Genomic DNA, 16,127 nt, shown 5'->3' with positions numbered 1-16,127 from the left:
AATAAAGAGAAAAGAAAATTAACGTCCGTACTTTTTGAGGGTCGGTTTGAATTTAAGGAAAAAGACGAGGCGTTCGCAGAGTGGGTGAAAAAAAAAAAAAAAAGATAAAATATCAGACAAACAAACATGAATTTATTTCTCTTCCTTAGCGCCGACTGTATAATAACATTTACGTAATTCACTTAAGAATTCCGATCCGAGTTTTGTCAAGTTTTCTTCTTTTTTTTTTTCGTTTCAATTTTTTTTCCCTCCCCCTCTGTCTTATCCTCGGTTCAATTCATTTGCAGTTTAGACTCAACTTCCTGTCGAATTGTTTTTTTTTTTTTTTTTTTTCTCCTTTACCTCGAATTTACTTTCCCCACTCGGGCGACCGTGAGATCCTGATTTAGGGTTGGTAATTGAGAAACCCGGGCTTTTCCATTCGGGAAGATTTCGTATCGACCACGTCGCCTTGCCGAGGAAAACTTTGAAACAATAGACGCGAGGGGGGGGGGGGGGGGGGGGGGTGGCGGGACTCCCTCTGCTCAGCTTCTGAAAACAAATTATTTGGGCTCGACTAACGAGGCGTTGTTTGATCGCCCCGGGGTTGAATTCTGAACGCACCTGTGCTCCTTGTGTGTTTCTAACCTAACCTAACCTAACCTGACCCAACATTGGCTCATCTACCTAGCCGTGACTACCTTTGCTCACCCTCCTCGTCCCCGCCTCTCTCACCAAGGATAAACTTTACACGATGCCAATGCTGCTGCGGGTGGCGAAAACTTCAAATTTCATGTACGCGCCAACTTTGCGAAGGCTTGCGAATTCCTCTGTCTGTTCGTTCGCGGCGCAATTAACTAATTGCATCCCTTTTATCTCGCGATTTTTTATCTCAGATTCGTGCGTCATACGCGGATTAATTCATTAGTCGAGTTATTCATTATTCACGTTTTAGTCGGGAAGAGAAATTCTTTGAGAAAGAATAAAAAAAAAGAATCTTTCGTACCTCGAAAGGAAGAAACCGAACCCTTGTAGGATCGCTTGGTTGGCGGAATTCGTCCGTCGGTCAAGACCCTTTTTCTCAGGAACGGGTAGAGGTATCAAGTTGAAATAAATATGAAATACCAAGGTCTACGGTCCCTCGGAGGTGTTGAAAATTCGAGATTTTAATTGAACGTTGTCAAAAGATACGGCCATTTATGTCACAAATTTTGATACTCGCAAACTCACGCGTCAAAACCTATGGGGTTACTAATTTGGAGAGAAGCAAGCTCTCGCAAAAGTCTGAAAATGGTTAATTTGTAGTTATGACACAGTTTCTTTTCAAGATTGCAAACTTACATTTGCAATTGTTGTTTGTTTATTCTTACATACACTTTGTAAAATTTGAGATTTCCGGTTAAATGTGACGATACATCGTGACATTGGAGTTATCGATCATCTTAGACGACAAATTCGATTAACCTGCGGTAATAAAAAAAATCACGAGATAACTGTAAATGGTAACGAAAATATGTGAATCGTCACACTTGAGGAGGAAGTTTGATATTCGGATCAACGGGTAGAAAAATTAAACGGCAAAGATCCTGTAAAAGCGAATATTTTCAAATGAAATTTTTTCGAAATTTAGTATATACATATACATTGTATAATGAATTAAAAAAAAAAAAGAGAGAGAGAGAGAGAGAAATCTTTTTGCGCTTCCGTTACACCGTAGAAATTAATCGAATGACGAGAAGATGCGAGCAAGATTTTTTTACCACACCTAGTGGAAAAAAAGGCTATGTTTTTAGGAGGAGAAAAAAAAAAAAAGTAAGATATCATCTTATTCTTGCCTCCGTTTAGTTCTGTTCCGTATTCTTCTCCGTCCTCTCTCCTCGTTTGATTCATCCTTCTTTTTTTTTCCCCCCCATTCCTGTCTCTTCTTCCTTTTATACCTATCCTTAACTTTAACTTTTGCGGTAAATATATCGTCTCGCGGAACAGCGTTTAAACTTTTTTCGCCTTACGAGCGACGGCCCTACCAAATTTATAACGGGCATGAAACGAGCCCTGCAGAGCCTACTCATTCAGGATACGTACGTATACCCTGATATATGTATACACGGGTAGGCTTGCACACACACACACACATCTACTCACGCTGATACATACTTTTTATTTCACCGAGATAATCTGGAGTAGCCTCGGCGGGGATTCGCCAAAGTTTGAAATTCTTTGTTTTCGCCGTTCCGGTGGTTTGTTTTATTTTATTTTTTTTATTTCTTTCTTCTTTCTTCTCATTTCTTCATCTCGAATCTCTTTCGTGTTTACCTTCCGTAGGCCGACATTTATCCGCCGCACAGATTTAAACCACCCGTCCGTTAGCCAAACAGCTGGCGACACGTTTCGCGTGTATTAGAATTAAGTCCGATAGTCGTGGGAAAAAAAAATTTCAACGGAGAGAAAGAAAGGGGGAGGAAAGAAATGACAGGATGATGATATGGTTGATTGGACATCGCGTAAAAAGACTTTGATTTCATGCTGCACCTGATACTTTACGCAAAAAAGAAAGAAAAAAAAAAAAGAAGTGTTTTGCAATTATTTGATTTTTATTTTCCTTTCTCTTTTCGCCGAGTACAACAAAATTAACATCTTTTAAGCTCTTCGACGCAAAATCATTCTTTGTTCACAAACTGTCGCTGAAGCGATTATTTTTAAGTACGGAAAGCAGGTGGATAAAAACGCTGTCTGTTTCACATGAAAATAATTACTTGCCCTCTCATTCTTTACCATTGCGTATAGGTATAACGGCAATTTCAATCAATGACTTGCCAATTAGTGAGATTATCGAAAGCAAATCAATTTGAAATATTTAATACCGCCAGAGGTTGTCTGATAACGCACTATACATAACGTGTATATTAATACGGACGATTCCAGCTAGCCGGATTTTTTTTTCTACTCCTTTTTACTTGATACATATATGTATGTAAATACATTTATATATATATATATATATGTATATAGAGTATGTATACATAAGCCTAATTCGCTGCCAACGATTGAGAGAATGGACTGTAACCGAACGGAAGGGAAGGGAAGAAGAAGGGAGGCTGAAATTACAATTGCAGAAATTATGAAACAATTTGCATAGCTTTGCATAGGTATACCGTTTGCGCGATCTGTGCGAAAAGGAGGTGGGGATTTGAAAAAAAAAAAAGAAAAAAAAAATGGAAGAACATGGAAAATGAGGGTGAATAAAAAAGATACTCGTCGATTGGAGTTTCGTTACGTTGCGAAACGGATGTGGGATCGAAATGCGAGAGAATCACGATTCTAATATCGGTTTAATTAAGCTATACACGTACTTTATAATATTCCGAAGCTAATTCTATTGGGGATAAATTAATTTCTGACTCCGGAGAAATTAAATCCCGCACTCCTGCTGCCGCTGCTGCTGCACCTGAGATAACTAATTTTATTATTCTGCACCCACTGATGTACATTGTGTGTACCTAACGAAACTGTCGATCCTGGGATTAGATGAGAAAATAAGAAAGAAACAAAAGAGATCTAGAAGAAATTGCCTTGATTTGCTTCAAAATCACCGTCTAGTGTGTATTTCGTGAATTTTTGGCGAAAATTTTTCTATAACCGTTTTTAAAAATTTTTTTCTCTCTTCGTATCCTTTAATCTTTGCGTGTGGAAAAATTTTCGGTCTTGAGGGAATAATTATTGTTTTTCTCTTCATACCTCGGTCGAAAGTACGCAGACCATAGATTCGATAGGTTAGTTCTTTTGGCTCACCCTGTTAATGTATATGTATATTTTTATTTTTATTTTCGTCGAAAGATTGAAAATAATGAAAATAATGAAAATACATCGAAGCATGTGACAACCCTTCTTAATTAAAATTTCCAATACACGGTGTACAACGCCCCCCCCCCCCCCCTCCCCCACCCTTTTATCCTTCTCCTTTCTCTCAATTTTCAACTCTCGGCCAAAGTTTTCTTATAATCACCACCGAAGACGGCATTAATTTTAACGAATCGGAAGAAAATGATCAATTACTGTCGACTAAGCAATATATCGTTACCGTCGGGTATTTTTATTACCGTTTCCCCGTTCTGAAAATCATCAGCAACCACAGAAATATGCATAATAATTGCACCAAGGTAATAAATTTCATTTCTCCGTCGCTTGCTTACGCCCTCGTGGTAGAATTTAATACAAATTCTAAATTATAATACGTCATCCAAGTATTGTTCTTGGCTGCAATCTTGTGTTTTCTCAGGCGCTGCACCATGACCAATTTATTTTCAATTCTCCACTCCAATCTATTATTCGTTCTAGGGAAAATTCCAACCGCAATTCTCTCAAATCCCGTAATATGCATTCTGCGTTTCATAATGATATTCAAACGATACAATATATAAATATATGTATAATACATTCGTGCGTAAGGTTGTAGCGTAACGTTATTTCCTAACTTATCAGCAAACAGCAATTACATTGGTAATTTACGTAATTACTCGGCTTTTTTACGGTGAAAAACAAATTACAAAGCAATTAATTATTTTCGCTGTCAAAAATGGCAGGTAAGTATTTTTCGTCATTAAAGTCTAATTCGAGAATTTGTTTTTCACCGGGGAATTGCGTTAATTATCATACCGTGATGCAAATTAAATTTTGATTTAAACTTACTTTGGTAGAATGTAACTTCCCGCTTCCCCTCAACCTCTTTTCACCCCTCTTTTCACCGCGTTAAAGAAACTAACGACCGGACAGACGGACGAGCAAACAGAGGGTATATATTTATACAACGACTCGCTCAGACCAAGATACCATCCATGTTTTCTCTCACTCACTTATCTGTTTCCAGTCTGTGTCTGTCATTCTTTCCCACGTAATTTATCCCCCGGTATCTGTTTTCTTCCTTCTCTTTCTTTTTTCTTTTTCTTTTCTTTTTTTTTTTTATTATTTATTCAACTCATGTACAATAAATCGTAAATTTTCAGTTCGCATACGAATCAGAACAATCCTGCCGAGAAAATACGTTGCGGATAAAATTTGGCTGGATGTTGTATAACGTAAATTTTTTTTATCGATAACTTTTATCCCTCGGTGGGTCTTTATAGAGAAAATTAAATGAGGAAGAAATGGTACACGATAGGTGGAAAATGAAACTGAGAAATCGCAGCGCTGGTTTAAGCTGTTGTGTTATATAATAGAAAACCATTATTCAGGCCTTGATTATAAGCCGTGACGAAGAAAGAGGGAGAGGAGGAGATACTCCCGAGGGATAAATGACACAAGACCGGCTCCCCCCGGGTTCTTGAATTCGATGTACAAAATAGAGAGCCTGCAACGAACAGCAGTAACATTCGGAGGCGATTGGAATCGTCCTGCAGGAGTGCCTGCCGAGAATACCAACGAAGTTACAGAGTGGGTAATACCGGCAGGGGGGGGGGGGGGCGAAGGACTTTCTAAATTCCGCCATTTTCTTACCGGCTTTCCCGACTCTCGTCGGTATTCATAACTCGTTTTCCGCCAATGTTTTTCATTCTTTGCCCCAGCAACATGGGAATCTCCTCGTTTACCTTGTACATGACGAATTTTTCCACGTTTCCTCAACTTTTTACCCAGCTCTTCTTTAACAGAATTCTCCCGCAACCCGGAATCTTGAGATACTTCGTAGACTCCTATGTTTTTTTTTTTTTTTAATCTTTGGGGTTTCAAGATTAATACGATTTACACGACTGACTGACAACGAGTGCGTTAAAAAAAGAATACCGTGCCCCGATGTTTTACTTAATAATCTCACGGAGAGAAATTACGGGGATTTATTTTTTTTCCAATTTCGACTCAATCGTCATTGAACCTTCTCAGATATCATCGCGGATTTTACACCATGTCTGTTCTTACGTATACCCAACATATATGGGGGAAAATAATACTTTATACGAGGGATGGTTCGAGTCCCAAGAGTGACGGTTTTCCTCTTATAAAATGAATCACTTTTACGACTGTCGTTATGAGGTATAAGTCTGCAGTCTTGGGTAAAGCCAATTACCGAGCTGTCCTCTGTGTTCCAGGATTATCCGAACCTTATTACGACCCTCCTTATATCGGAGGGCGTGTACTTATATACACATGGAATATAACGTATCTGCTCACATTGACCCGTACATAAACCTGGTATATGGTGCAACGCTGCTCTTGTGTGATGAGGAGAGAAAAATTTCTTCCAATACCTTTTAATTACCTGCTAAAAGGATACCTTTTTCCTATATGAAATTGGATTCCTATATGGATGGATTCCTATAGGAAATATTACATAGTTTGATAACCATATTTCGAATAATTTATTTCCCATTTCTCACACTATGCCTGAAAATCTATCTAATTACGTGTGGAAATTTATATACATACACTGAGAGAAATTTTTAGTTCTTAACTATTTTCATTTTTTACCATAATCGAAAAATACAGTTCTAGGTGGAAAATGATAATTAGTTTTCTAGCTGTTACCGGAAAGTCTGGTATCCGTTACTATTCTTTCTCGTTACGATCACTGTTGCTATATTTTCTTGCAACTGTTGCGAAAATTTAATGCTTGTGCAAGAATAAATTGACGTTAAAGCCTTGTTTAACTTGAAAAGTAGAGCAAACCGAAGAAATTGATTTTGCTTTGCAATTACCAAAAGAGGATCGACGATAGCGCAAAATGGTTAGGCGTACCTCGTTTTTCGTAATTCCAACAATATTCAAACATTTTTCTGTAACGATACCTGTTTTACTGAATTTTTTTAGTTACCGTAACATATAAAATTTTTCTCAGTGTGACGAGAAAATGGTGTAAAAATGCATGCGATATACATGTGTATACGCATATGTCGGGAACAATTGTGGCAAAGTGGGGTAGGTAAAAAATGTAATGAAGAAAATTCAAATTTTCACCTTAATTAATTAAAACTTGCGTTCCGTTCCACTTTTTTTTTTTACCTTGTTCTCCCCTGTGTATAATATACATATCTATATATATATATATATCGTCTTCTTCATATATATACTATATATATATAGATACCTGATGTACATTGTGGGGGAAAAATTGTTTCAGCAATCGTTACAAACGTTGCATGAAATTCAGAAGTGGGAGAACGCAGAATGAAAAAGAAAAAAAAAATATGTATCAAAATTGTGTCATTTTTTTCAACGAGCTCTTTTATTCCGAAACGGCGGCGGGTGGGGGTGATTTTTTCCCCTCTTCGTCCCTCTCTCGCCATGATACGGTGAAAAATGTCTCTCAAGGGAACAACTGAGTGATGTAACAAATTACAATTTATTCCTCTGCACCGTTTTCATTTCGTTTTTCTTTTTTCTTTTACGTAATTCTTTCTCTTTTTTCTCTCTCTCTCTCTCTATCGCTGTTTTTCATTTTACTTTTTCTTTCATTATTCTTCCTCTAACCTACCTTTTACTTAGCGGCTCTATACCCGCAACCGCAAAAAACCACGTCTTTGCTTCTTCTTCGTCTTCTTCATATTCTTCTTGTTCCGAAAGCGACGGTGAATAATTTATAACCTCTTGGAGAAACGGATACTTTGTCATTTGTGAAAATTACCTGCATCATGGAGGATTCAACGAGATAAGGATTTACTTATTTTAACCGTTGTCGGCGGTCGACCGTGTTAAATCTTTTACGCGCACCGTGATTCTCGTCCAAGCTGGTGCAGATATTAAAAATTATCGTCGTTTATCTCGTAGATCGTGTTCCTAATTTCTGCAGTAATATAGTTGAAGTTAAGAGAAGCAATAATTTACAAAAAAAAAAAATAGAAAAGCACAAGAACAAAAACGAACATTCTGCACGAGAAAATAAAACAAATAGAAAATTTCCTTATAACACTGGAGGTTGATGTCTGTATTTTAATTATTTCATTTTTTCCGAAATTTTTTGTTGCAATAAAGATACGCGCTTTCTTGTAAGAAATGTAATATTCGAATACTCGAGGGATTGCGATGTTTTTTTTTTTTTTTTTTGGATTACTCGTAAATTTATTAGATATGTTTCATTGTCAATTTTATGTCAACATTGAAGTTTTGCGAAATTTCAAGCAATAACGTGCTTGCGTTGTTTTTCCCATCTCGCTTATTTGTTACTTCGGTAACAATATTTTCAAGAATTTTCATTTGCCGTAAGATCTTACCTACGCCGAATTTGTGAAACCTATTACGGAAAACCATACAAAAATATGCGGCCCCTCGGAAATTGTGTAATATAGAATCTCGATTAATTATCCGAACGCAGATTGCATATCATTGCAGCGATATTGCGATAATTTTCAATATAATTGATCCAGCGAACTCGCCCGTAATTTTGTTCGGAACACGCGATAAAATGGAAATTTATGATATTGCAATTTTGCAATTTTAAACGAGTCGGGAAAATTCACCCTCGCATTTCGTCGACCGTATGATCGGATTGACGTATGTCAACCCTGAAGGGACATCATCGTATCATATTCTCCATGGTATGTATCAAGATCACGACGTATTTACCCTACCAACGAATAATTCCCATGCTTCCCCCCCCCCCCCCCCCCTTTTTTTTCTTCTCATTTCGCCTCGACGATAAATTTATCGCTTCTTTTCACAATCAGCCTTCTCTTTACGCACACACACGCACAGCATGTATAATATACGAGACGTATAAAATACACATACCACCGATCTTCTTTCTGCAAACGTAAGAAGTGCGTCGTTCGAGTTGTCGTTGAGAAAAGACGCGAAGACGTTTCGTATATTTATCCTTTATATTTATTTTTCCTCTCCGTTTTACCTATCTTCAAAATATCCACACGGAGAGCACAAAGTACAGCGGCGTTATTCAGACATTTTTTGGCCGATTTCTACCATGTTTTATTCGTTCGTCATATATCGTCGGTCGTGTTTCGGATATATTACATTTTATATCACGGGATAAAAGATTACCCTGTAAGCGTTAGGGAGGTTAAGAAAATTGATATGGAAAATTTGAGTACAAGAAATATGAAAATATGAAGAAAATAAAAGTATGCATCGTCACATCTGCAAGAAACGTTGAAGAAAAATCTCGTATCGGATACGTAACTATTTACCTAATACATAGAGTCACACAAACTGCGTTTATACAATTCATATACCGACGTGAACACTGGGTGCAAAGATTTATTGCGATAAAGCCGAGGGAATTAATGCTTTTCCCTTACATGTATATATATATATATATATATACTTATACGTAAACATATACGTGTACATATGTACGATAGAATATAAACCGAGTTAGCAAGTTACCGACAAGGACGGGAAAAGAAGGAAGGAGAAAGAATCACGAGTAAAATAAAAGGAGTAGCTAAGAAACGAGAAAAACTGTATAAGGGATGGCAATTAATGGATCTACGGCGAAGATCGATGCGGCGATCTGATAATTGTGAGCTGCCGGAAGGATCGAGGCGTCGGGACGCCTGCGTCGACGGAAACAGCTTCCGGAATTCCACCTCGATGAGCGGCTGTGCGGCTGTGCGGCTGTGTACTGCGCCAAGTCCTCGATCCAATTTGGGAAATCCTAAATTGAATCTGTGTATTTAGCGGGACGAGGCGCAATGCTCGAGAAACTGCGCGTTGCCTCTCTCGGGCAAACGACAAACTGCCCCCTCTTCCCTCTTTCACCCCCGTCGGGCCAACTTCCGCCTCTTACCCACTCGTCTCTGTATTCCTACGGGTGCAAAAGTTATCCGGAAAGTTAACTTCGCAGAAACAATAAATCAGACGCCTCTCTCATTATTGTATACCTGTATAGATAATACATTGTGTATCGTATTGTGTATATATACATACATACATATATACATACATATATATATACATACATACACAGGTACAGCTTTGCCAGAATTGTCTGCGTCGATTATAATTGAGAAGCTTTATATTCGTTGAATCGGTGAGATTATATTATTACCGTTTGAATTTATTAGTTTTTCTTGAATTTTTGATAGCAACCAAAAAAAAAAAAAAAAGTATCTTTGCTATAAGAATTGTAATACAGGAGCTAGACGATAATTCGTCTCCATTATGATTTTTGACTTATTTTTCTTCATCGTTATATTCTACCGTGACAATATTGTTCGTGCATAACTATAAGCTGTTGCTAATGGTGATTGATGAACCGAGAAGTTTCTCATACAGCAAGTTCGACGTTGTGTAGTACTGGTGAAGTTCCTCGTTAATATATGCAAGCCTGGGTAAATTAACCGAATTCCAAACAGCTTGAATCTTGCATCGATAATTGTTGTAGTAAGAGTTCCGGTTACCGCTCAGTCCTTAACTATTTTCATTTTTTACCACAATCGAAAATATAGTTCTAGGTAGAAAATGAAAATTAGCCTTCTAGTATCCGTTACTATTCTTTCTCGTTACGATCACTGTTGCTAGATTTTCTTGCGACTGTTGCGAAAATTTAATGCTTGTGCAACGATAAATTGACGATAAAGCCTTGTTTAACTGAAAAAGTAGAGTAGATAAACCTGACAAATTGATTTTGCGTTGCCATTACCAAAAAGTGCAAATTTAGTTGAAAAAAAGAAAAAGAAATGGTAGCAAATAGGTGTTGAGTCGATGTTCGCCAGTGAGAGCGAAAGACACGTGCAGCTTTGAGGCGGAAAAGAAGTTTTAATAAGTTTCTCGCCCCGTGATCAGCAAGTCAGTCAGTCAGTCACTCCGAGAATCTTGTAGGGATGATGAGAGTTTGTTCTTGAATGTCACGTAGTCCTCTTAACCACGAGAAATACAAGTTCTTCTTCGCGTCTTACATTCCACGCTCGCTCATCGTCAGTCGGTATATGTATGTAACTATATCCTTGAGCTGAAATCCTCGCAGCTTCTTCTCCTCGTCCTTTTCCCGGTTCTTCTCGTTGTCCCGAGCAGTCGTTGCGCTCTAACACACAAGATTTTAGCTTCTGTCACCGGCACTAAATTACTTTCGGGAAACTCGACGGCCCTCTAAAAGCCCGAGAAACCGTCGCTTGTGTATATATAAATATATAAATATGTATAAATATGTATAAATATATATATAAATATATATATGTACACCTCGCGATATATGGAAAGGCGAAAACGTGTCATAGTTGTAACGGCTAAATTTGCTTTCCGAGAAGATTGTCGAGATTTTCTTCCCAACTCGTCCGAATTAATCGCGGCCATTTTAACTCCTTTCCGCATCATCTTACACGTGATATATACATACATGTATGTATGATTTTTTTATTATTTACAGGAAATATACGTAATATCAAACTGATTTTAAGATGGTACAAGGTGGTTCAGAAAACATACAAACATGTAAAAACGTAATTTAAAACCGTCTCCGTTTTTTAAAAACAAATTTTCTTTGACAAATTATCCTCGTACGTATAAAACTAGGGCGTTTGATACTAAAATATCACTTATAATATATATTTCTATCGTAAGAAAAAAATAAAAATAACGGCTAGCTTTGGCCGCTCGGTTATTAAAACAGCGAGCCTTAAATCCTTGGACATTTTAATTCCCGTAGAAGCCGGAGGCTGAGAACGATGACAGTTTAATACGAGGATATGATACGAGGCATAAAACAGCGACAGAGACGAAAATCCCGGAAGCTTCCATCATGCGGGGGGTTGATTTTCTTTTCCGTCGGTTATTTCTTTTTCGCTGTAGAACCGCGTTCGCGGTGTAAAGCCGTACCTACGCGATATAACACGGTGGACAAAGTATAGGTATTAGGAAGATCCTGCAGCCTTGGTCCTTTTCGTCCTTCCGTCGCCGAGTGTTAGCCGAGGCAAATGTCCTTGTCGCGGATCGCGTGAGAACGAGGAGGGAGCAGATCAGGCCAACGTGACCAGCCTCTCGATCCGGCTCTTTCGACGATCATCCCTCGCGGATTCGGGATACGCTAACGACCCTCCCCTTTTCCTCAACCCCCTCGATGTATTGCGGCACTAGGTATCAGTTTATCGGGACGACGGTTTGTTAGGCGGATCAGTTTTGTATGGATCAACGACGCATTATTGCGGGCGGCTGTAAAGAGATTCCAATTTATTCGTTGCGCATGTATCGATGTGCACTGAGAGAAATTTTCAGCTCCGGTTACCGCTCAGTCCTTGACTATTTTCGCGACGATTATCGCAAATACGCGAGGCGAAAAAACCGTTGTCTCTTTATTTCACAGGATTATTTATATAACAAGAACAAGGAGCTGTGAAAATATCTTTTTTAGGTCCTAGGAGTGAACAGTGGTCCTTTCCGTATTCCGCGCATGCGCATTCGTCGACTCACTCGACCGTCGTAGAAACGGGTACTTTGGGCACGGAAAAAACGGTTGGAAAAACGCGTAAAACATGCTCACGTTATTTAATAAAAGTTTTCGAAACAATCGGTACGATACTATAACTTTTCTTTTGCCCCGTGTCCGTTATATAAATTTTTATATTTTTCATAGCAAGAACGGCAAACTTTTGTTTGCTTGATCAGTTTTCTTTTTTCACTTTAAATTCGACATCGAACGATCGACTTGATTGTTCGTTGAGTTTAAATTTTAAACGAATTACTTATCATATTATTATAATTACCTATTATACGGATGATAGAATTTAACGCGAAAGCTTCTACTTTCGTCCCTTAGAATTTCACGGTAGAAATAACTTGCCAAATAACCTGCGACGTTAAGAGCGTGATGAACTTCCGAAACACACCGCAACAACCCCTCACTCTCTCGAATAACGTTTCCTTCATAAAACACGTATATTATACATGTACATATACATATATATATACACAGAAAGCACAACGCGTACAATTATTATTGCAGAGTACTAATTAACGTCGCTTTTACGCGGTTTCGCGAGACGCTCGCGCGTCACGTTGAAAGGGTAAATTTCGCATACTTGAGTATAATTCAGCGGAATGCAAAAGCCGGCAGCCACATACACACGTACAGGGTATCCCAATTCAAAAGAACCCCATTACGTTTTCAGCCGACCTAATGGTTCAATTTGAAAATGTTTCCTACAAAAGTTGTACGCTTCAAAAGTTGTACATTTTCGTGTAAAGAATAAGTAATTGAGTTGAAAAAATGCGCGATTCCATTTTTATTTTATTTTTTTTTCTAAACTGGTCCATCCTCCACAGCATCACCGATTACGATGCTGGATCGCATGAAAAATATTCTTCACGTGTCCCCCTATGATTACCAAACAAATTTTCCAGGACACATTTTCCAATTGAACCGTTTGGTCGGTTAAAAAGGCAATGCGTCTTTTGAATTGGGACACCCTGTGTATATTTTCTACATATATATAATATGCGCAGCTACCATACCTTAACGCGAAATTACGATGAGATGAGAAGAATGCTTTTAGACGCACCCGTTTTACCCGCGTGTTATCATTATTGTTGTCATTTATTACGATCGCAGTTATTATTGCCATTATTATTATTATTATTATCATCATCATTATCATTATTATTACTGCGGAGAACGGAGTGAAAATAGTTGTTTTGCTTTCTCTCCTTCTCTCTCTCTCTCTCTCTCTGCCTCTCCGTCTCTTTCTTCCATCGGAATCCCCTGTGATACAGCGGGTGTGGGGGTTTGATAGCATGCCTATTGGCTTTATTGGTACGAGAAGAATTTGTTATCCCGTTGGATCTGTCCCCCGGTGGTATATCTATATTCTATACGTATATTGATATGTAGATGTAGCATAACTCTGACCGTGACTAAGGGTCGACGGGCTTCGATTGTTCGACGGTCTTGACGCACCCCTGCGTAACCTACAATAGCCATTGTTCTATACCTACGGAACGACGATACTTCGGCCCCCCTCCAACCCCTCCCTTTTCACCCCGAAAATTTCGCCAATATTGATTTTATTAATTTTTTTTTTTTGTTTTTTTTTTCTCTTTTTTATCATCCCACTTTTCACTGTAGCAGGACTGGTATCGAGTCAATTTTTCTCACTAATAGTCTTTTTGTTAATTTTCTTTAAATTGTAATCGTTTTTAACACAGTCATTTTCTGTCACTTTTTTAAGAAATGCTGCCTTGAGTCACTTTTACGGTCACGATTGAGCTTCGTGCGTAAGAAATTTAGTCGCACGATGTTTTTCCGTTTTTTTTTTTTTTGATTTCTTTTTTCCACGCGATATTCACCGGACAAGATTTTGTTTGTCAAGTATTATTGTACTTTCAGTGCCAAAATCTTCTTCAGTTTTATTTTAGAAAGTCAACTGTGATCACATTGTTCATTGTTTCTGTATTGAAATGTTTCCCACGAAAGGACAATAAGTTCGTTAATCAGAGTTATTTGTTCAATTGTAAATTCATTTACTAAATAGCGTGTAGAGCGATACACTTTTGTAACGTGGAAAAAGAAGGAAAACCCGTGTATGCGGTGAAATAATCGAAAATAGTGCTATTTCTGATGAAATTAACAACACTGTGGTAGCACGTTTTGTTTTAATTACCGCGCAATAATTAATTCTAATCGCCAAAGCTAGAGTCAATTTTTTTTAAACTATTCGACTGCTACGAGCCCTGCTGTAGGCGAATAGAAAATCGGAGAACTTTTTGTGATGGTTATAGTGGACCACAACGATAAGAAAAATTTCTGGTCATTCAGGCTGCTGTACAGATTCGGACGTTGAAACTTTTTTCTATTTTTCACCTTAACCGTATAATACGGTTGTGGGTATGAAATGAAAATAAAGTTTCTAAATTTTGTTAGGAAAATATAGTTGTTTTCAATACTTAATTTATCTTTAGACACGGTCAGTCTTGTCATATTTTATTGTTTGATGCTTGTGACTCAATATCTGAAAGTCATGTTGACGTCCTGTTCGTCTGGAAAAAATATATTCGAGTTTACAAACCAGAGTTTATAACCAGAAAATTTTCATCCAGTCAACAATATTTCAACATTGCTGTAACGATATCCGATATCTACTATAATCGTTTAGTAATTATGTACAATAAATTATGATCACTCCGATGTCGCGATGTTTTTCTTTTTCTTTTTTTGAAACCATATCACGCGTCCGTAATTTATTTATCATAAATCGGTACGTCATCGTAAGTCGAGATAAAATTTACCCCGATCTGTCGGCTACAATTGATACTAATTTTAATTCACCGAGGCCTAAAAAGATGAGGGAGGGTGGAGAGAGAGGGAACAGACGGATTTAGTGTTATTAATGGACAGTCTTAGAAGAGCGGAGAGCTGAGAGCTGAGGCAAGGGTTAATTTTAGTGCGATTAAAGTAAATAACTATGAACGTTAAATAGAGGCTGGTTTATGACCCGGGATTGTCTGGTTAATGACTCGAGGTTAATTTCGTCTCGCTTCTGCACCCGGGGAACGGCTTTCCTCCAGCGGCGAGGAAACCCCCGAATCCCCCTGGGACGCTGGCCGAAAGAAGGTGGAAAGAATGAGAAAAGGGCGATCCCGCGAATTACCGAGACGTTATTTTAACCTTATTAACCTCCCCCTCCCTCCCTCCCTCCCTCCCTCACCCCCTACGTCCCTCTCCCCCTCCAATTCCCGCCAGAGATTCGAGCCGAGCACATAACTTCCGGAAGCTTTTTACGACGAGACGGTCAATGCTCCGAATGCGCTTTCTTACCGCTAACTCCTTATGCCTATTAGGGGATGGGCCCGTATTCTTTCTCCGGGGTAAATTTCGCCTCTTCTGCTTCTAAGGTAAAGTCACACGGTCAGGTCTAGAGAGAATATCGCGGTAACTGCGAGGCCGCATTAAGCTAAGAGCTTCTAGGCGAGCTTTGAGGCCGTGCAGTGGATAATTTAGCGCGCCTTAAGCATCGGCTCTGACCCACCGCAAGCCCCGAATCCCGTGTTAACCAACGAAAAGCAAAAAGGGTAAGGGAAGACATGGGGAAAGGTTATGGATAATGGAAGAGTCGCATTGTGCGAATATTGTAAACGACGCGGTAAAATCTTTCTTCGTTCGATTTCAAAATGTGAAAAATCGACGCGTAAAAAGTGTCGAAATGTCGAACGGTCAGAGTTTAAGAAAGCCAAAATATTCCGCGCGAAATATAAATCCGTTACAGCATTTTTACCGGATA

At 38.5% G+C, this 16,127-nt stretch overlaps 1 protein-coding gene across 11 annotated transcripts in view; it reads left to right on the top strand.

Moving 5' to 3' along the window:
• The window catches only part of LOC124211297 (dipeptidyl peptidase 4 omega), a 213,395-nt gene that overhangs the window by 136,348 nt on the left and 60,920 nt on the right, over nt 1–16,127 (top strand). The window lies entirely within an intron of this gene.

This window comes from Neodiprion pinetum, chromosome 2 (assembly GCF_021155775.2).
Source record: "Neodiprion pinetum isolate iyNeoPine1 chromosome 2, iyNeoPine1.2, whole genome shotgun sequence".
In the NCBI taxonomy this organism is placed as follows: domain Eukaryota; kingdom Metazoa; phylum Arthropoda; class Insecta; order Hymenoptera; family Diprionidae; genus Neodiprion; species Neodiprion pinetum.
Note: the sequence above shows the minus strand (reverse complement) of the source record. Positions and strands in the feature narration are given on the sequence as shown.